This window comes from Macaca thibetana, chromosome 19 (assembly GCF_024542745.1).
Source record: "Macaca thibetana thibetana isolate TM-01 chromosome 19, ASM2454274v1, whole genome shotgun sequence".
Lineage (NCBI taxonomy): Eukaryota > Metazoa > Chordata > Mammalia > Primates > Cercopithecidae > Macaca > Macaca thibetana.
The window spans coordinates 11,316,080-11,337,554 of record NC_065596.1 but is presented as its reverse complement, the minus strand read 5'-3'; the positions used below and the strand labels follow the sequence as shown (position 1 = coordinate 11,337,554).

Below are 21,475 nucleotides of genomic sequence, written 5' to 3'. Positions count from 1 at the left end.
GTGTTGGAACCATCTAAACCGGGGCTTGCTAAATCCAGCCTGCCACCTGTTTCTGCACAGCCTGTGAGTTAAGAATGGCTTTTTCATTTTTAAATGGTTGGGGGAAAAAAAATCAAAAGGGAAATTTCACGACATGGGGAAAAGTATATGCAATTCAAATTTTAGTGTCCATAAATAAAGTTTTATTGGCACGGAGCTGTGCTCATTCATTTACCCTGTATCCGTGGCTGCTTTTACGCTCCACCGCGGAATTGAGTCATTGAACAGACTGTCTGGCCCTTGAAGCTGAAAATATTTACTGTCTGGCTCATTGGAGAAGAAGCTTGTGGACCCCTCTTCTAAGGGGCCTGAGACCCTCACGTCAATCTGACCCTGATTCAGGCTGTCCCAGGATTATTTCTTCATTGGCATGGCAAAGAGGTTGGTGTGATTTGGAGGCAGGACTCGCTAAGGACTGATCCTTAACACTGGCTGCCCCCTGGGGAGGAGGGGCATTGGGCTCTTCAAGATGAAACAGGATTGAGGACTGAGGTGGGCAGGCTGGCTATGGGCACGGCAGGAGCAAAGACCAGGAGGCCAGACCTCTGCCTCAACTCAAGCTCCCCCTCTCAGTTTGAGTTCAACTTTGGCAACATAGCAAAATCCCGTCTGTACAAAAAAAATTAGCCGTGCATGGTGGCACATGCCTGTAGTCCCAGCTACTCGGGAAGCCGAGGTGGGAGGAATTGTTTGAGACCAGGAGTTCCAGGCTGCAGTGAGCCATGATTGCACCACCGCCCTCCAGACTGGGCAATAGAGTGAGACCTTGTCTCTCAAAACAAAAAACAAAAAAACAAAAAAAACCCAAAGAGACTGGGCATGGTGGCCCACGCCTGTAATCCCAGCACTTTGGGAGGCTGAGGGGAGCGGATCACAAGGTCAGGAGATGGAGACCATCCTGGCTAACACGGTGAAACCCTGTCTCTACTAAAAATACAAAAAAATTAGCCGGGCGTGGTGGCGGGTGCCTGCAGTCCCAGCTACTCAGGAGGCTGAGGCAGGAGAATGGCATGAACCTGGGAGGCGGAGCTTGCAGTGAGCCAAGATTGTGCCACTGCACTCTAGCCTGGACGACAGAGCGAGACTCTGTCTCAAAAAAAAAAAAAAAAAAAAAAAGGCCAGGCGCAGTGGCTCACACCTGTAATCCCAGTATTTTGGGAGGCTGGGGCAGGCAGATCACCTGAGGTCAGGAGTTCAAGACCAGACTGGCTAACTTGGCAAAACTCTGTCTCTACTAAAAATAAAAAAATTTGCCGGGCATGGTGGCGCATGTCTGTAATCCTAGCTACTCGGGAGGCTAAGGCACGAGAATCACTTGAACTCAGGAGGAGGAGGTTGCAGTGAGTCAAGATCATGCCATAGGCCGGGCGCGGTGGCTCAAGCCTGTAATCCCAGCACTTTGGGAGGCGGAGACGGGCGGATCACGAGGTCAGGAGATCGAGACTATCCTGGCTAACACGGTGAAACCCCGTCTCTACTAAAAAAATACAAAAAATTAGCCGGGCGAGGTGGCGGCGCGCCTGTAGTCCCAGCTACTCGGGAGGCTGAGGCAGGAGAATGGCGTAAACCCGGGAGGCGGAGCTTGCAGTGAGCTGAGATCCGGCCACTGCACTCCAGCCCGGGCGACAGAGCGAGACTCCGTCTCAAAAAAAAAAAAAAAAAAAAAAAAAAAAAAAAAAGATCATGCCATTGCACTCCAGCCTGGGCGACACAGGGAGACTCTGTCTCACAAAATAATTAATTAATTAATTAATTAAAAATACATAAATAAATGGAAAGAAAGAGAGACAGAGAGAGAGAGAGAAAATAAAAAAGAAGGAGGTGGGGCACGGTGACTCACGCCTGTGATCCTAGCACTTTGGGAGATCAAGGCGGGTGGATCACTTGAGGCCAGGAGTTCGAGACCAGTCTGGCCAACATGGTGAAACCGCATCTTTACTAAAAGTACCAAAAAAATTAGCCGGGTGTGGTGGCGCTTGCCTGTAGTCTCAGCTACTTGGGAGACTAAGGTAGGAGAATCACTTGAACCCGAGAGGCGGAGGTTGCAGTGGGCCGAGATCATGCCACTGCATTCCAGCCTGGGCGATAGAGCGGGACTGTCTCAAAAAAAAAAAAAAGAGAGAAAGAAAAATCAGCAAGCAAGCTCCCCTGTCGCATCTCCTGGCGGATGGGTCAGATCTATTCCATGGGTCACCTCCCCTAACCAGTCCCCCAGGCCCATCTGCTGTCTCTGTGTTTCTCTACCCCCGTCTACTGTCAGTGTCTACACCAGGCTCCATCTCTTTCATTGTCTTGGATCTGGAGATGTGCCCTGAGCTCCCTTAGTTGGTCCCCAGCCTCTCTTATCTCCTCTTCTCAGCGCAACTAGTGCACTTTTCTTTCTTTTCCTTTTGTTTTTATTCTTTATTTTTTGAGATGGAGTCTCGCTCTGTTGCCCAAGCTGGAGGGCAGTGGCACAATCTCCACTCACTGCAAGCTCCACCTCCTGGGTTCAAGTGATTCTCCTGCCTCAGTCTCCCAAGTAGCTGAGACTACAGGCGCATGCTACCATGCGCGGCTAATTTTTGTAGTTTTAGTAGAGACAAGGTTTCACTGTATTGACCAGAATGGTCTCGAACTCCTGACCTTGTGATCTATCCACCTCAGCCTCCCAAAGTGCTGGGATTACAGGCGCGAGCCACCGTGCCCGGCCGTTTTTTCTTTTTTTTTCTTTTTTGAGACGGAGTCTCACTCTGTCGCCAGGCTGGAGTGCAGTGGCACAATCTTGGCTCACTGCAAACTCTGACTCCCAGGTTCAAGCCATTCTCCTGCCTCAGCCTCCCGGGTATCTGGGACTACACGCGCCCACCACCACGCCCGGCTAATTTTTGTATGTTTAGTAGAGATGGGTTTCGCCATGTTGGCCAGGCTGGTCTCAAACTCCTGACTGCAGGTGATCCATCTACCTCGACCTACCAAAGTGCTGGGATTACAGGCGTGAGCCACTGTGTTCGGCCTTTTTTTTTTTTTTTTTTTTTTTTTTTAACTTTTTTAGAAAAACTTTTTTCCTCATTCCATACTTCATTTCAAAATTAACCATTTTAAAGAGAACATTTCAGTGACATTTAGAACATTCACATTGTTGTGCAGCCGTCACCACCATCCATCTCCAGAACTCTTTTCATCTTGGAAAACTGAAACACTGAACTCATTAAATACTCCCCATTCCCCCTCCCAGCAGCCCCTGGCACCCACCAATCTGCTTCCTGTCTCTGTGGATTTGACTATTGTGAACATTTCATATCGATGGAATCATCTACTGTGTGGCCTTTTGTGTCTGGCTTCTTTCACTCAGCATGATTTTAAAAAATTTTTATAAATTTTTTTTTTTTTTTTTTTTTTTTGAGACGGAGTCTCGCTCTGTCGCCCAGGCTGGAGTGCAGTGGCGCAATCTCGGCTCACTGTAAGCTCCACCTCCCGGGTTCAGGCCTTTCTCCTGCCTCAGCCTCCCGAGCAGCTGGGACTATAGGTGCCCGCCACCACGCCCAGCTAATTTTTTGTATTTTTAGTAGAGATGGAGTTTCACTGTGTTAGCCAGGATGGTCTCGATCTCCTGACCTTGTGATCCGCCCGCCTCAGCCTCCCAAAGTGCTAGGATTACAGACATGAGCCGCCAAGCCCGGCCTAAAAAATTTAGTTTTAGAAACAGTCTCACTCTGTTGCCTGGGCTGGGGTGCAGTCGTGTGAAAATAGCTCAGTGCAGCCTCAACCTCCTGGACTCAAGCAATCCTCCAGCCTCAGCCTCCTGAGTAGCTGGGACTATGGGTGTGTACCACAATGCTTGACTAATAAAACTTTTTTTATTTTTTGTGGCTGGGCACGGTGGCTCATGCCTGTAATCCCAGCACTTTGGGAGGCCGAGGCAGGTGGATCACAAGGTCAGGAGTTCGAGACCAGCCTGACCAACCTGGTGAAACCCCGTCTGTACTAAAAATATGAAAATTAGCTGGGCGTGGTGGCGTGCGCCTGTAATCTCAGCTCCTCAGGAGGCTGGGGAGACTCCTTCTGAAAAAAAAAAAAAAAACAAATGCTGGGCACGGTGGGTCATGCCTGTAATCCCAGCACTTTGGGAGGCTGAAGCGGGGGAATCACAAGTTCAGGAGATCGAGACCATCCTAGCTAACACAGTGAAACCCTGTCTCTACTAAAAATACAAAACATTAGCTGGGTGTGGTGGTGGGCGCCTGCAGTCCCAGGTACTCGCGAGGCTGAGGCAAGAGAACAGTGTGAACCTGGGAGGCGGAGCTTGCAGTGAGCCGAGATCAATCCACTGCACTCCAGCCTGGGCCACAGAGCGAGACTCCTTCTCAAAAAAAAAAAAAAAAAAAAAGACAGGGTCTTGCTTTGTTGCCCAGGCTGGTGTCCAACTGGCTTCAAGTCATGCTCCTACCTTGATTTCTCAAAGTGCTGTGATCACAGGCATGAGCCACTGCGCCCAGCCTAGCATCATGGTTTTTTTTTGTTTTTTTTTTGAGCTTCATGCATGTTGCAACATGGATCAGTGCTTTATTATTATTATTATTACATATTTTTATGAGGCAGAGTTTCGTTCTATCTCCTGGGCCGGAGTGCTGTGATGCTATCTCGGCTCACTGCAGCCTCTGCCTCCCAGGTTCAAGCAATGTTCGAGCCTCAGCCTCCCGAGTAGCTGGGATTACAGACACCTACCACCATGCCTGGCTAATTTTTCTATTTTTAGTAGAGACGAGGTTTCACCATGTTGGCCAGGATGGTCTCGAACTCCCAACCTCAGGTGATCTACCCGCCTCGGCCTCCCAAAGTGCTGGGATTACAGGTGTGAGCCACTGCACCTGGCCCAGAATACTTTCATCATCCCAAACTGAATACTCTGTCTCTGTTAAACATCAAATCAATATTCTCTGCACCACCACCCCCAGCCCCTTCTACCATTCTACTTCCTGTCTCTAAGCCAGTAAGCTTTCCTTTTTTTGTTTTGGGGACAGTCTTTCTCTGTTGTTCAGGCTGGAGTGCAGTGGTGTGATCTTGGCTCACTCCAGCCTCTGCTTCTTGGGTTCAAGTGATTCTCCTGCCTCAGCCTCCCGAGCAGCTGGTATTACAGGCCCCTACCACCATGCCCGGTTCATTTTTGTATTTTTAGTAGAGACAGGGTTTCACCATGTTGGTCAGGCTGGTCTTGAACTCCTGACCTCAGGTGATCCGCCCGCCTCGGCCTCCCAAAGTGCTGGGATTACAGATGTGAGCCACTGCGCCTGGCCTCCTTTTGGTTTGTTGATGTAGGCTGGGCTGATGGATCCTCCCCCATCTGATAGTGAGCCCTTGAGGGCTGGAACAGGATCTCTCTTCCTCAGCACTGTGCACTCCCGGCTCCCAGGCCTGTGCTTGATCCTCAGCTGATGATCAAAATATAGTTGAAGGAACGGCAGAAAATTCCAGATGGGTGGGCAAAGGATGCAGTCCGCTGCTGGGGAGGATAGATGGGCTGAGGCAGGAGATGAATGCCTTGTGGCACTGGGTGGGTTTAGGGAGCTCTCAGGCTGTAGGTGGGGTTGGGTGCATGAGCAGAGATCTCAGGGGGCTGGCTGGGTAGAGGCTGTAGATGCCTGGAGAGAGGAAAAAGGGTCTTTGGAAGCAGAGAAGTGGGCACAGAGAGATGGGCTCCCCAGGCAGAAGTGCAGCCATGTGGCCAGGCGAAGGTGGGACCGAGGGACGGGAGGTGCGGAGGCTCCATGGTCACATTCTTAGTCGTCCTCCATGTGCGTTCAAAGCCAGGGAAGGGCCCGATGTGGTGGCTCATGCACTTTCGGAGGCTGAGGCAGGCGGATCACCTGAGGTCAGGGGTTCAAGACCAGCCTGGCCAACATGGTGAAACCCTGTCTCTACTAAAAATACAAAAATTAGCTGGGTATGGCAGGTGCCTGTAATCCCAGCTACTTGGGAGGCTGAGGCAGGAGAATCGCTTGAACCCAGAAGGCGGAGGTTGCAGTGAGCTGAGATGGTGCCACTGTCTGTCTGGGAGACAGAAAGAGACTTAAAATAATAATAGGCCAGGCGCGGTGGCTCATGCCTGTAATCCCAGCATTTTGGGAGGCCGCCGAGGCGGGCAGATCACGAGGTCAGGAGATTGAGACCATCCTGGCTAACACGGTGAGACCCTGTCTCTACTAAAAAAAAAAAAAAAAAAAATCAGCCGGTCGTGGTGGCAGGCACCTGTAGTCTCAGCCACTTGAGAGGCTGAGGCAGGAGAATGGCGTGAACCTGGGAGGTGGAGCTTGCAGTGAGCCGAGATCACGCCACTGCACTCCAGCCTGGGTCACAGAGCGAGACTCTGTCTCAAAAAAAAAAAAAAAAAAAAAGATAATAATAACAATAGGCCGGGCGCGGTGGCTCACGCCTGTAATCCCAGCACTTTGGGAGGCCGAGGCGGGCGGATCACAAGGTCAGGAGATCGAGACCACGGTGAAACCCCGTCTCTACTAAAAATACAAAAAATTAGCCGGGCGCGGTTGTGGGCGCCTGTAGTCCCAGCTACTCGGGAGGCTGAGGCAGGAGAATGGCGTGAACCCGGGAGGCGGAGCTTGCAGTGAGCCGAGATCGCGCCACTGCACTCCAGCCTGGGCTGGGCGACAGAGCGAGACTCCGTCTCAAAAAAAAAAAAAAAAAAAAAAATAACAATAATACAAATAAAAAGTAACAAAACCTGGGAAGGACTCTAGCCCGTAATCCTAGCACTTTGGGAGGCCAAGACAAGAGGATCGCTTGATCCCAGGAGGTTGAGGCTGCAGTAAGCTATGATCGTGCCACTGCTCTCCAGCCTGGGTGACAGAGCAAGACCCTGTCTGTTAAAAAAAAAAAAAAAAAGCCCTGAAAGGCCAGTCTTGGGCTGAGTCCTGTCAAGGCCTGGCAGCCAGGGCCTGACAGTGTCCTAGTGTCCTTGTGTCCTTGCTGAGAGGTGAATTCCTAGTGCAGGCTTGACCCACTTTAGCTGAGGAAGCCACAGGATTTGCCATTTCCAGGGGCCAGCTCTGCCCGAGGAGAGAGGCCTTCCTCATAAAGTCAGGCTTGGCTTTCTCCCAGCTGGCTGGCCTCCTTCTCCCTGATTCTAAATGCGGGCTTGTCACCGTGTGTCTGCATGTAGGCGCACGAGCGCACATCTGTGTGTGGGGGGGTGTTTGCGGTGCTGTGGGCAGCGTGGGGGTGGCATCTGTTAGCAAGCTGGGGGCCATTTCTACCCCACGGTTCTTTTTATATCTCACATTTACAGAAAGCCTGGACTTCTGAGCCTGGGCCTGTCAGTGGGCTGTCTGAGGCTTTGAGGGAAGAGACCGAGAGGCGGAGGCGTCTGAAACCCTGACATGGAAGGAGGATAGTTGGGTCAGGGGCGGCTGTTAGCTTCCTTCCACTGGCACTGATGGCACGCAGGCCGGGGCCACAGCCCTCCAGTGTCAGATGGTGCACAGCTATATTTTAAGACACTGGCACCATGGTTCACGCCTCTAATCTCAGCACTGAGGTTGGAGGAGGCTGAGGTTGGGAGGCTGAGGTGGGAGGGTCACTGGAGCTCAGGGATTTAAGACCAGCCTAGGCAACATAGTGAGACCCCATCTTTTAATATATATATAGCGATTATATATATATATATATATATATAATCTCCTGCTTCAGCCTCCTGAGGAGCTGGGATTACAGGCTTGTGCCACCACACCCAGCTAATTTTGTATTTTTAGTAGAGATGGGGTTTCACCATGTTGGTCAGGCTAGTCTTAAACTCCTGACCTCAGGTGATCTGTCTGCCTTGGTCTCCCAAGGTGCTGGGATTACAGGTGGGAGCCACTGCTCCCGGCCCTACAAATATATATATATATATGTATTTTACTTAGCTAAGTGCAGTGGCTGATACCTGTAGTCCCAGCTACTTGGGAGGCTGAGGCGGGAGAATTGCTTGAGCCCAGGAGATTGAAGCTGCAGTGAGCTATGATCGTGCCACTGCACTCCAGCCTGGGTAACAGAGATCCTGACTCAATAAATAAATAACACTGGGCATGGTGGCTCATGCTTGTAATCCCAGCACTTTGGGAGGCTGAGGAGGGCAGATCACTTGAGGTCAGGAGTTCAATATCAACCTGGCCAACATAGTGAAACCCCGTCTCTACTAAAAATACAAAAATTAGCCAGGCATGGTAGTGGGGGATCCCTGTAGTCCCAGCTACTTGGGAGGCTGAGGCAGGAGAATCACTGGAACTCGGGAGGCGGAGGTTGCAGTGAGCCAAGATCGCACCACTGCACTCCAGCCTGGGTGACAGAGTGAGACTCCACCTCCAAAAAAAAAAAAAAGTAAATATAATAAATAAAGGACACTCTCTCCGCCTCCACTGCTGGGTCCTCACCAGGATGAATGGTTCAGAGCAAGCCCTGAAGGGGTCCTCCCTGAGATGCTGGGAGTGTCTCCCTGAGAAGCCATGTTGGGCTGGTCCCTGTGGTCCCTGGGTGTCTCGTGGCCTAGGCTGCCCTCACCGATCCCTGCCCAGCTCTGCACACCATGAGAAGCACTGCGGGTGGCCCCTGACTCAGGAGTTCCCATAGGGAGCTGAGGCCCCCTGGGCTTATGCAGTGACCTCTGTAACAGCTAGTAACTCCTGCAGGATTCCAAGGCATCCACCTCCTCCCACAGGGGCACATTCATGGCCTTTTCCTATTTATTTATTAGAGATGGGGTCTTGCTCTGTCTCCCAGGCTGGAGTCCAGTGGCATGACTATCACTCAATACAGCCTCAAACTTCTGGGCTCAAGCAATCCTCCCACTTCAGCCTCCTGAGCAGCTAGGACTACGGGTATGCACCATGCTGGGCTAATTTATTTTTATGTGTATTATTGTATTATTATTACTATTATTTTTAAGACAGAGTTTTGCTTTTCTTGCCCAGGCTGGAGTACAATGGCACAATCTTGGCTCACCGCAACCTCTCCTGTGTTCAAGCGATTCTCTTGCCTCAGCCTCCGGAGTAGCTGGGATTACAGGCACCCGCCACCATGACCGGCTAATTTTTTTGTATTTTTCTAGAGACGGGGTTTCACCATGTTGTTGGCCAGACTGGTCTGGAACTCCCGACCTCAGATGATCGGCCCGCCTCGGCCTCCCAAAGTGCTGGGATTACAGGCGTGAGCCACTGCGCCCAGCCTCGTATTAATTTTATTTTTAAAAATAAACACACTGGGCCGGGCGCGGTGGCTCAAGCCTGTAATCCCAGCACTTTGGGAGGCTGAGACGGGCGGATCATGAGGTCAGGAGATCGAGACCATACTGGCTAACACAATGAAACCCCGTCTCTACTAAAAATACAAAAAAATTAGCCGGGCGAGGTGGCGGGCGCCTGTAGTCCCAGCTACTCGGGAGGCTGAGGCAGGAGAATGGCGTAAACCCGGGAGGCAGAGCTTGCAGTGAGCCGAGATAGCGCCACTGCACTCCAGCCTGGGCGACAGAGCGAGACTCCGTCTCAAAAAAAAAAAAAAAAAAAAAAAAAAAAAAAAAAAATAATAATAAACACACTGCAGCCCTAAAATCCTGGGCTCAAGCAATTCTGACTCCGCCTCCCAAAGCACTGGGACTGCAGAGGTGAGCCACTGTGTCCAGTTAATTAAAGTATATATATATATATATATTTATATGCCAAGTACGGTGGCTCACGCCTGTAATCCCAGCACTTTGGGAGGCTGAGGTGGCTGGATCACCTGAGGTCCGGAGTTTGAGACCAGCCTGGCCAAAATGGCAAAACCCTGTCTCTACTAAAAATAAAAAAAAAAAAAAATTAGCTGGGCGTGGTGGCGGATGCCTGTAATCTCAGCTATTCGGGAGGCTAAGGCAGGAGAATTGCTTGAACCCGGGAGGCGGAGGTTGCAGTGAGCCGAGATTGCGCCATTGCACTCCAGCCTGGGCAACAAGAGTGAAACTCCACCTCAGAAAAAAATATATATATTTTTCTTTGAGACAGAGTCTTGCTCTGTTGCCCAGGCTGGAGTGCAGTGACACAATCTCGGCTCTCTGCAACTTTCACTTCCTGGGTTCAAGCGATTCTTGTGCCTCAGCCTCCAGAGTAGCTGGGATTACAGGCATGTGCCACCATGCTCAGCTAATTTTTGTATTTTTAGTAGAGATGGGGTTTTGCCATATTTGCCAGGCTGGTCTCGAACTCCTGACCTCAAATGATTCACCTGCTTTGTCCTCCCAAAGTGCTGGGATTACAGGTGTGAGCTACCACGCCCAACCAAAAAAATTTTTTTTATAGATGGGGTTTCTCTATGTTGCCGAGGCTGGTCTCTAACTTCTGAGGGAAAGCAATTCTTTCACTTCAGCCTTCTGAGTACTTGTGATTACAGGTGGAGTCATGAAAATATTTTGAAACTAGATGGAGATGGTGGTTGTATTACACTGTGAATGTACTAAATGCCTCAGAATTGTACATTTTAAACAATTAATTTTATGCTATGTGAATTTCACCTCAACTAAAAAAACTTAGTTTCACCTCTCTTTCTTTTCTTTCTTTCCCTTTATTTCTTTCTTTCTTTTTTCTTTCTTTCTCTTTCTCTCTCTCTCTTTCTTTCTTTCTTTTCCCTCCCTCCCTCCCTCCCTTCCTTCTTCCCTTCCTCCCTTCCTCCTTTCCTCCCTTCCTCCCTTCGTCCCTTTCTCCCTTTCTCCCTTTCTCTCTTTCTCTCTTTCTTTTTTGAGACACAGTCTTGCTCTGTCGCCCGGGCTGGAGTGCAATGGCATGATCTTGGCTCACTGCAACCTCTGCCTCCTGGGTTCAAGCAATTCTCTGCCTCAGCCTCCCAAGTAGCTGGGATTACAGGGGCCTGCCACCACACCTGGCTAATTTTTTGTATTTGTATTTGTATGTGCATTTATTTATTTATTTTTGAGATAGAGTCTTGCTCTGTCACCTAGGCTGGAGTGCAGTGGCACAATCTCGGCTCACTGCAACCTCCGCCTCCCAGATTCAAGCAATTCTCCCGTCTCAGCCTCCTGAGTAGCTGGGACTACAGGTGCCTGCCACCACGCCTGGCTAATTTTTGTATTTTTAGTAGAGACGGGCTTTGTGCAGACTTTGTGGGAGCTGGCTCCGTTGTCCACAGCAAGTGAGGTACTTTTCTTTAGTAAAGAAACCCTTTAGTGGAGGGTTTCACCTTGTTGGTCAGGCTGGTCTTGAGCTCCTGACCTCTGGTGATCCACCCGCCTCGGCCTCCCAAAGTGCTGGGATTACAGGCATGAACCACCACACACGGCCAGGCTTTTTTTTTTTTTTTTTTTTTTTTTTGAGACGGAGTCCCGCTCTGTCGCCCAGGCTGGAGTGCAGTGGCGCGATCTCGGCTCACTGCAAGCTCCGCCTCCCGGGTTCACGCCATTCTCCTGCCTCAGCCTCCGGAGTAGCTGGGGCTACAGGCGCCCGCCACCTCGCCCGGCTGGTTTTTGTATTTCTTTAGTAGAGACGGGGTTTCACCTGTTAGCCAGGATGGTCTCAATCTCCTGACCTCGTGATCCACCCGCCTCTGCCTCCCAAAGTGCTGGGATTACAGGCGTGAGCCACCGCGCCCAGCCGCTTTAAAAATTTTTTTTTGAGAGGGAGTCTTGCTCTTCTCCCTCAGGCTGGAGTGCAATGGCATGATCTTCGCCCACTGCAGCCTCCGCCTCTCGGGTTTAAGCGACTCTCCTGCCTCAACCTCCAGAGTAGCTGGGATTACAGGCACCTGCCACCAAGCCTGGCTAATTTTGTATTTTTTTTTTTTTTTTTTTTTTTTGAGACGGAGTCTCCCTCTGTCGCCCAGGATGGAGTGCAGTGGCGTGATCTCTGCTCACTGCAAGCTCCGCCCTCAGGGTTCACGCCATTCTCCTGCCTCAGCCTCCTGAGTAGCTGGGACTACAGGCGGCCGCCACCACGCCCAGCTAATTTCTTTTTGTATTTTTAGTAGAGACGGGATTTCACCATGTTCTCCAGGATGGTCTCGATCTCCTGACCTTGTGATCCGCCCGCCTTGGCCTCCCAAAGTGCTGGGATTGCAGGCGTGAGCCACCATGCCCCGCCAATTTTGAATTTTTACTAGAGGCGGGGATTCACTGTGTTGGCCAGGCTGGTCTCGAACTCCTGACCTCAGGTGATCTGCCTGCCTCAGCTTCCCAAAGTGCCTGGATTATAGGTGTGAGCCACTGGGCCCAGCCTCTTTTTACTTTCTTTAACATGGCTACCAGAACATTTTTGTTTGTTTGTTTATTTATTTATTTAGACAGTGTCTGGCTCTGTTGCCCAGGCTAGAGTGCAGTGACGCCATCTCAGCTCACTGCAATCTCTTCCTCCCACACTCAAGCGATCCTCCTATCTCAGCCTCCTGAGAAGCTGGAACTAAAAGCACACACCACCACACCTGGCTAAATTTTGTATTTTTTGTAGAGATGAGGTTTCTTTTCTTTCTTTCTTTCCTTTTTTTTTTTTTTTTTTTCCTGAGATGGAGTTTTGCTCTTGTTGCCCAGGCTGGAGTGCAATGGCGCAATCTCGGCTCACTGCAACCTCCACCTGCCGGGTTCAAACGATTCTCTTGCCTCAGCCTCCCAAATAGCTGGGATTACAGGCATGCGCCACCATGCCTGGCTAATTTTGTATTTTTAGTAGAGATGGAATTTCTCCATGGTGGTCAGGCTGGTCTCGAACTCCTGACCTCAGGTGATCTTCCCACCTCGGTATCCAAAAGTGCTGGGATTATAGGCGTAAGCCACTGCGCCTGGCGGAGATGGGGGTTTCACTTTGTTGTCCAGGCTGGTCTCGAACTCCTGAGCTCAAGCAGTCTGCTCACCTTGGCCTCTCAAAATACTGGGATTACAGTTGTGACCCACCGCAACAGGCTAGAAATTTTAAATGTGACGTACGTTGGATTTCTGTTGGAAGGTTCTGGTTTAACACCGCTGTATCTCCAGAGACAACACATCACACCTATTTCCTTTGCCCAGAAGGTGGAAACCCCCAGGGCCACTGTGGACCCACAGCAAGGCAGAGACTCGTCTTAGAGGAGCCGAGGTGGGTAGGAGAGCTGTAGCTGTCCACCCACTAACTGGAATTTTCTTTTCTTTTTTTTTTTTTGAGACAAGGTCTGACTTTGTGGGCCAGCTGGAGTGCAGTGGCGCAATCTCGGCTCATTGCAACCTCTGCCTCCTGGGTTCAAAGAATTCTCCTACCTCAGCCTCCCTAGTAGCTGGGATTACAGGCATGTGCCACCACGTGCCTGTAATTTTTGTAATTTTTACTAGAGACAGGATTTCACCATGTTGGCCAGGCTGGTCGTGAACTCCTGTCCTCAAGTGATCTGCCCGCCTCGGCCTCTCAAAATACTGAGATTGCAGGTGTGAGCCACCATGCCTGGCCTGGACTTTTCTTTTTAATTAATTAGTTAATTATTTTTCTTTTAAATTAAATTAATTATTATTATTATTTTATTTTATTTTTTTAAGATGGAGTTTCACTTTTGTTGTGCAGGCTGAAGTGCAGTGGTATGATCTTGGCTCACTGCAACCGCCACCTCCTGGTTTCAAGATATTCTCCTGCCTCAGCCTCCTGAGTAGCTGGGACTACAGGCGCCTGCCACCACACTCAGCTAATTTTTGTGTATTTACTAGAGGCGGGGGGGTTTCACCATGTTAGCCAGGCTGGTCTTGAACTCCCAACCTCAAGTTATCCACCCACCTCGGCCTCCCAAAGTGTTGGGATTACAGGTGTGAGCCACTGTGCCTGGCCTTTATTTATTTATTTATTTATTTATTTATTTATTTTAAGCCAGTCTTACTCTGTCACACAGGCTGGAATGCAGTGGTGTGGTCATAGCTCACTGCAGCCTCCACCTCCTGGGCTCAAGTGATCCTCCTGCCTCAGCCTCCCAAGTAGCTGGGACTACAGGCATGAGGCACCATGCCTAGCTAATTTTGTAAAGATGGGGGTCTTGCAATGTTGCCCAGGGTGGTCTTGAACTTCTGGCCTCAAGCGATCTGCCTCCCTCAGCCTCCCAAAGTGCTGGGATTACAAGCATGGCCCACTGACTGGACTTTGGATTCATGGTTTGGTTCCAGAGGTAGCAGAACCTAACTCCCTGGCTGGCTGGGAGGGGAAGGGGAAAGAGATGGTTTCAATATCTTGAACCACCCTGAACTTTGGACCATCTGAAGTTCAAGGACCTGGAGATTGTTGTTCTGGATCACGAGGCGGAGGCGAGGGTGGGGTGGACGTGGCAGAAGTTAACTAGGTCTCAACCAGCAGGGGCATGTCCTCACCTCAGGGAAATGGCAAGTGTGACTGGACGGAAACCAGAAACCAAGCGGTTACAGATTCAAGTCTCATCCTTTTTTTTTTTTTTTTTTTTTTTTTTGAGACGGAGTCTCGCCCTGTCGCTAGGCTGGAGTGCAATGGCGCGATCTCGGCTCACTGCAACCTCCATCTCCCGGGTTCAAGCAATTCTCCTGCCTCAGCCTCCCGAGGAGCTGGGACTACAGGCAAGTGCCACCACACCCAGCTAAATTTTGTACTTTTTTTAGTAGAGATGGGGTTTCACCATGTTGGCCAGAATGGTCTCGACCTCTTGACCTCGTGATCTGCCCGCCTCAGCCTCCCAAAGTGCTGGGATTACAGGCATGAGCCACTGCGCCCGGCAAGTCTCACCCTTTTTATAATTGTGTGACACTGGACAAGTCATTGAGCCTTTTTGAGCCTTTCTGACTCTTTTGAGACGGAGTCTTGCTCTGTCGCCCAAATTGGAGTGCCAGGGTGGGATCTCGGCTCGCTGCAACCTTCATCTCCTGAGTTCAACAATTCTCCTGTCTCAGCCTCCTAAGTAAGCTGGGATTACAGGTGCCCAGAACCATGTCCAGCCAATTTTTGTATTTTTAGTAGAGATGGGGTTTCACCATGTTGACCAGGCTGATCTTGAACCCATGACCTCAAGTGACCCACCTGCCTCGGCCTCCCAAAGTGCTGGGATTACAGGCATGAGCCACTGAGCCCAGCCTGACTCTTATTTTTCTGATCAGAAACTTTCTCCCTTGGGTCCTTTGAGGCCACGAGTTGAGACAAGGTTGGGCAACATAGCAAAACCCTGTCTCTTTCTTTTTTTTTTTTGAGACGGAGTTTCACTCTTGTTGCCCAGGCTGGAGTGCAATGGCGTGATCTCGGCTCACCACAACCTCCGCCTCCTGGGTTCGAGCGATTCTCCTGCCTCAGCCTCCCGAGTAGCTGGGATTACAGGCATGCACCACCACGCCCGGCTAATTATTTATTTATTTATTTATTTATTTATTTATTTTTTGAGACAGTCTGGCTCTGGCCAAAACCCTGTCTCTTAAACAAGCAAACAAAAAAGGTTAGGTGCAGTGGCTCACACCTGTAATCCCAGCACTTTTGGAGGCCAAGGTGGGCGAGGTCAGGAGTTCGAGACCAGCCTGGCCAACGTGGTGAAACCCCCTCTCTAGTAAAACACCAAAATTAGTGAGGCATGGTGGCAGGCGACTGTAGTCCCAGCTTCTCGGGAGGCTGACACAAGAGAATTGCTTCAACTCGGGAGGTGGAGGTTGCAGTGAGGTGAGATCATGCCACTGTACTCCCGCCTGGGCAACAGAGCAAGACTGTATCTCAAAACAAAACAAAACAAAACAAAAAAACTAAATAAATAAAAAATAAAAATTAGCTGGGCGTGGCATCCACCTGTAGTCCTAGCTACTGAGTAGGCCCAGGTGGGAGATTTGCTTAGAGTCAGGACTTTAAGGCCAGCCTGGGCAACATAGTGAGATCCGTCTCTATTTGATTTATCTATTTATTTGAGAGAGGGTCTGGCTCTGTTGCCCAGGCTGGAGTGCAGTAGTGTGTTCATAGCTCACTGCAGCCTCGACCTCCTGGGCTCAAGTGATCCTCCCATCCCAACGTCCCAAGTAGCTGAGACCACAGGAGTGTGGCAGGCCAGGCACGGTGGCTCACGTCTGTTATCCCCAGCACTTTGGGAGGCCAAGGCAGTGGATTGTTGGAGGTCAGGAGTTTGAGACCAGCCTGACCAACATGGAGAAAGCCCATCTCTACTAAAAATATAAAATTAGCCAGGCGTGGTGGTGTATGCCTGTAATCCCAGCTACCCAGGAGGCTGAGGCAGGAGAATCGCTTGAACCCAGGAGGCAGAGGTTGCAGTGAGCAATCATACCATTGCACAGAGCGAAACACCGTCTCAAAAAAAAAAAAAAAAAAAAAAAAGAAATGAGGTCTCACTGTGTTGCCCAGCCTCATCTCAAACTCCTGGACTCAGGTGATCCTCCCGTCTTCGCCTCCCAAAGTGCTGGGATTAAAAACAAAGTAGCCAGGTGTGGTGGCACTCACCTGTGGTCCCAGCTACTTGGGAGGCTGAGGTGGGAGGATCAATGGAGCCTAGGAGGTCGAGGGTGCAGTGAGCTATAATGGGACCACTGCACTCCAGCCTGGGAAACAGAGTGAGACACTGTCTCAACAACAACAACAGAAAAACAAAACAAAACAAAACAAGAAGAAGAAAAAGAAAAAAAGAGACTTCCTCTGTCTTTCCAGTTTTGGTTTTCTTTCTTTTCTTTCTTTCCTTTCTTTCTTTCTTTCTTTTTTTTTTTTGGAGACGGAGTTTCACTCTTGTTGCCCAGGCTGGAGTGCAATGGCACGATCTCAGCTCACTGCAACCTCCACCTCCTGGGTTCAAACGATTCTCCTGCCTCAGCCTCCCGAGTAGCTGGGATTACAGGCATGCGCCACCACACCTGGCTAATTTTGTATTTTTAGTAGAGACGGAGTTTTTCTATGTTGGTCAGGCTGGTCTCGAACTCCCGACCTCAGGTGATCCACCCGCCTCGGCCTCCCAAAGTGTTGGGATTACAGACGTGAGCCACCGTGCCCGGCCTTTCTTTCTTTCTTGCTTGCTTGCTTGCTTGCTTGCTTGCTTGCTTGCTTGCTTTTCTTGTCTTTCTTGCTTTCTTTTTTTTTTTTTTTAAGACAATGTCTTCTTGCTGTGTTGCTCAGGCTGGAGTGCAGTGGTGCGATCTTGGCTCACTGCAATCCCTGCTTCCTGGGTTCAAGCAATTCTCCTGCCTCAGCCTTCCGAGTAGCTGGGACTATAGGCATGCCCCGCCACGCCCGGCTAATTTTTGTATTTTTAGTAGAGATGCAGTTTCACCATGTTGGCCAGCCTGGTCTCAAACTCCTGACCTCAAATGATCCACCTGCCTTGGCCTCCCAAAATGCTGGGATTACAGGCGTGTGCCCAGCCTGCCACTTTCTGTACCTCTCCTAAGCAGCCACTCCTCTCACTGACACAAGAAAATTGCTTCAACCCGGGAGGCAGAGGTTGCAGTGAGGTGAGATCGTGTCGCTGTACTCCAGCCTGGCTGACAGAGCAAGACTGTATCTCAAAAAACAAGCAAACAAACAAACAAATAAGTAAATAAATACATTAGTTGGGCGCTGTGGCACCCACCTGTAGTGGCCCACAGCGCCCGTTCATCCAGTTAGAATTAAGAGTGGTCTCTCCGGGCGTGGCGGCTGACGCCTGTAATCTCAGCACTTTGGGAGGCCGAGGCGGGTGGATCACCTGAGGCCGGGAGTTCGAGACCAGCCTGACAAACTTGGTGAAACCCCATCTCGACAAAATATACAAAATTAGGCGGGCATGGTGGTGCATGTCTGTAATCCCAGCTACTCAGGAGGCTGAGGCAGGAGAATCGCTTGAATCTGGGAGGCAGAGGTTGCAGTGAGCCAAGTTCGCGCCACTGCCCTCCTGCCTGGGCAACAAGAGCAAAACTGTCTCAAAAAAAAAAAAAGGGTGGTCTCATGTTTGGCTGTTTGCCATCTGGCCTCTAGGTGGCGCTGTTGACCTGACTCCTTGGCTTGTTCCGGCTGGGCAACCTCAGGTAAAATAAGGCCCCCTGGAGCCTGGAGCTTGGGACACTACCTTGAGCAAGGCCCTGGACCTAACTTTGTGGAGTTCCGAATCTAATTTGATTGTCCAATTGATTTACTTTTTGTTTTCTTTTTTTTTGAGACAGGGTCTCATTCTGTCACACAGGCTGTAGTGCAGTGGTGGTGCGATCTCGGCTCACTGCAACCTCCGCTTTCCCAGTTCAAGGAATTCTTATGTCTCAGCGTCCTAAGTAGCTGGGATTACAGGCATGCACCACCACATCTGGCTAACTTTTGTATTTTTCCTACAGACAGGGTTTCACCATGTTGGCCAGGTTGGTCCTGAACTCCTGACCTCAAGTGATCCACCTGCCTCGAGCTCCCAAAGTGCTGGGATTACAGGTGTGAATCATGGCTCCTGGCCCTTTTTCAAAAATTTCAAAAATTATTATTTTTTTGAGACACAGTTTCATTCTGTTGCCCAGGGTGGAGTGCAGTGGGGGTGATCTCAGCTCACTGCAACCTCTGACCTGAGGGTTGAAGGGGTTCTCTAGCCTCTCAGGCTCCTAAGTAGCTGGCATTACAGGCGTGAGCCACCGCACCTGGCCCAAGTTCTAGATTCTTTTTGTTTGTTTGTTTGTTTTGAGATGGAGTCTTGCTCTGTTGGGATCTTGGCTCACTGCAACCTCTGCCTCCCAGGTTCAAGCCATCCTGCTGCCTCAGCCTCCCGAGTGGCTGGGACTACAGGCACGCGCCACCACACCCAGTTAGTAGAGACAGGGCTTCACCATGTTGGCCAGGATGGTCTCGATCTCTTTTTTTTTGTCGTTTTTTGAGACAGTGTCTCGCTCTGTGGCTCACTGCAAGCTCCGCCCAGGTTGAAGTAATTCTCCCAGTAGCTCAATTACTACAATGGTGGGGTTACTACAATGGTGGGGATTACAGGAACTCACCATTCTGCCTGGCTAATTTTTGTATTTTTGTAGAGACTGGGTTTCACCATTTTGGCCAGGCTGGTCGTGAACTCCTGACACCTCAAATGATTCGCCCTCCTCGGTCTCCCAAAGCGGTGGGATTACAGGCATGAGCCACCACACCCAGCCTCAAGTTTAAAACATTTTTCCAAGCTGGGCATGGTGGCATGTGCCTGTAGTCCCAGCTACTTGGGAGTCTGAGGCAGGAGGATCCCTTGAGTCTACAAGTTTCAGGCCAGCCTGGGTAATATAGCAATACCCTGACTTAAAAAAAAAAAAAAAAGTGCTTGATATAATCCCGTTTGTTGATTTTTCCTTTTGTTGCCTGTGCTTTTGGGACCTCGCACAAAAAATCTTTGCCCAGACCAACATCTGAGCATTTTCCCAATGTTTTCTTATTTTTTTTGTTTTTTTTTGAAACGGAGTCTTGCTTTGTCGCCAGGCTGGAGTGCAGTGGCGTGATCTCGGCTCACTGCAGCCTCTGCCTCCCGGGTTCAAGCATTTCCCCTGTCTCAGCCTCTGGAGTAGCTGGGACTACAGGTGTGTGCCACCACACCTGGCCAATTTTTTTGTATTTTAATAGAGATGGGGTGTCACCATGTTGGCCAGGATGGTCTTGAACTCCTGACCTCATGATCTGCTCGCCTTGGCCTCCCAAAGTGTTGGGATTACAGGCATGAGACACCTCACCTGGCCTTCTTTGTTTTTTTTTTTGTTGTTGTTTTTTTTTTTTTTTTTTTGAGGCAGAGTCTCACTCTGTCACCCAGGCTGGAGTGCAATGGCGCAATCTCGGCTCACTGCAGCCTCTGCCTCCCCGGCCCAAGCGATTCTCCTGCCTCAGCCTCCTCAGTAGCTGGAATTACAGGCACCCACCACTGTGCCTGGCTAATTTTTGTATTCTTTTTTTTTTTTTTTTTTTGAGACGTAGTTTCGCTCTTGTTGCCCAGGCTGGAGTGCAATGGTATGATATTGGCTCACCGCAACCTCTGCCTCCCAGGTTCAAGTACTTCTCCTGCCTCAGCCTCTCTAGTACCTGGGATTACAGGCATGTGCCACCATGCCCGGCTAATTTTGTATTTTTAGTAGAGAAGAGGTTTCTCCATGTTTGTCAGGCTGTTCTCGAACTCCTGACCTCAGGTGATCCACCCACCTCGGCCTCCCAAAGTGCTGGGATTACTGACGTAAGCTACCGCACCCAGCCTAAATATTTATATTTAAGATGACGCATATCTCAAGTACACTTGATTTGATCTTTACAAATTATATGAATGTATTAAATCATCACATGTACCCCCAAAACTATGTACATCTGTGATGCATCAATTAAAACAGCTATCGAGTGTGGTGGCTCATGCTTGTAATTCCAACTACTCAGGAGGCTGAGGCAGAGGATCGTTTGAGGCCAGGAGTTGGAGACCAGCCTGGGCAACATAGTAACAGATGCAATCTGCACACAAAATTGCTTGGTGTGGTCGTGTGCACCTGTAGTCCCAGCTACTTGGGAGACTGAGGAGGGAGGATTGGTTGAGCCCAGGAGCTCCAGACTGTAGTGAGCTGTGATCGCGCCACTGCACTGCAGCTTTGGTGACAGAGCAAGACCCTGTTCATATGTCCAAAAAAAAATATATATATATATATATATCAGAGTGGGCAGGAGGGAGGTCCCCTTTTGCAGGACTGCAGGGGCAGGTATGAGAGAACCAAGGGTGGGTGAGAGGGGCTGGGCCTGATGTAGAAGTGTGCAGGGCTGGTAGGGGCCTGGGGCTGGGGGAAACTCACAGGGGGAGAGGTGGTAGGCGTGACGGGTGTGACAGGAGACCGCAGCGTGGGACCGGCCATCATTCCAGGCAGGGCAGGGGCGGCAGACACAGGAGTCCAGATGGGACGTAGGCACCCTGTATAGCAGACGCGGCTGTCATCGCCGATTCAGGATGTGGGTGGGATGACATTGGTTTCCGTGTCTGTCCCCTCTGCAGTCTCTCCTCCACGATGGCTGCCCTCATCTGCTCATCCTCACTTGGCCTTCAGCGGTGCTCAGCTGACATAGATGAGGGAATAGGAGTGACTCGTCATCACAGTCGCCGTGTACTCGAGACAAACGCTCAGGGGGAAGCCAGTTCCCATAGGACTCACAGCGGGAGACACAGCGGAGCGTCCAGTGCTTCCTCGGCTAGCCGTGTCCCACGATGGCAGGTCATTTGCGGACACCGTCTGCACCTCCTTTATTGGTTGTGTTACTGCTCTGGGTTGAATAGCATCTGCCTTAATCCGTTTGGACTGCTATAACAAAATATCGTAGACTGGGGGATTCATAAACGACAGAAACGTGTAGCTCACATTTCTGGAGGCAGGGAAGTCCAAGAATAGGACTTTTTTATTTGAGACGGAGGTTCACTCTTGTTGCCCAGGCTGGAGGGCAATGGTGCAATCTCGGCTCACTGCAGCCTCCGTCTCCCAGGTGCAAGCGTTTCTCCTGTCTCAGTCTCCTGAGTAGCTGGGACTACAGATGTCTGCCACCAT

The 21,475-nt window shown here is 50.2% G+C and overlaps 2 protein-coding genes across 2 annotated transcripts in view; one reads left to right on the top strand and one right to left on the bottom strand.

The window, feature by feature from the left end:
* Window positions 1–21,475, bottom strand: part of STX10 (syntaxin 10) — a 121,616-nt gene that overhangs the window by 32,560 nt on the left and 67,581 nt on the right. The window lies entirely within an intron of this gene.
* The window catches only part of YJU2B (YJU2 splicing factor homolog B), a 595,535-nt gene continuing 574,142 nt past the window's right edge, over window positions 83–21,475 (top strand). The window contains exon 1 of the mRNA XM_050770555.1: window positions 83–104. The gene's annotated coding sequence lies outside the window, so the exon portion shown is untranslated. The remainder of the gene's footprint in view (window positions 105–21,475) is intronic.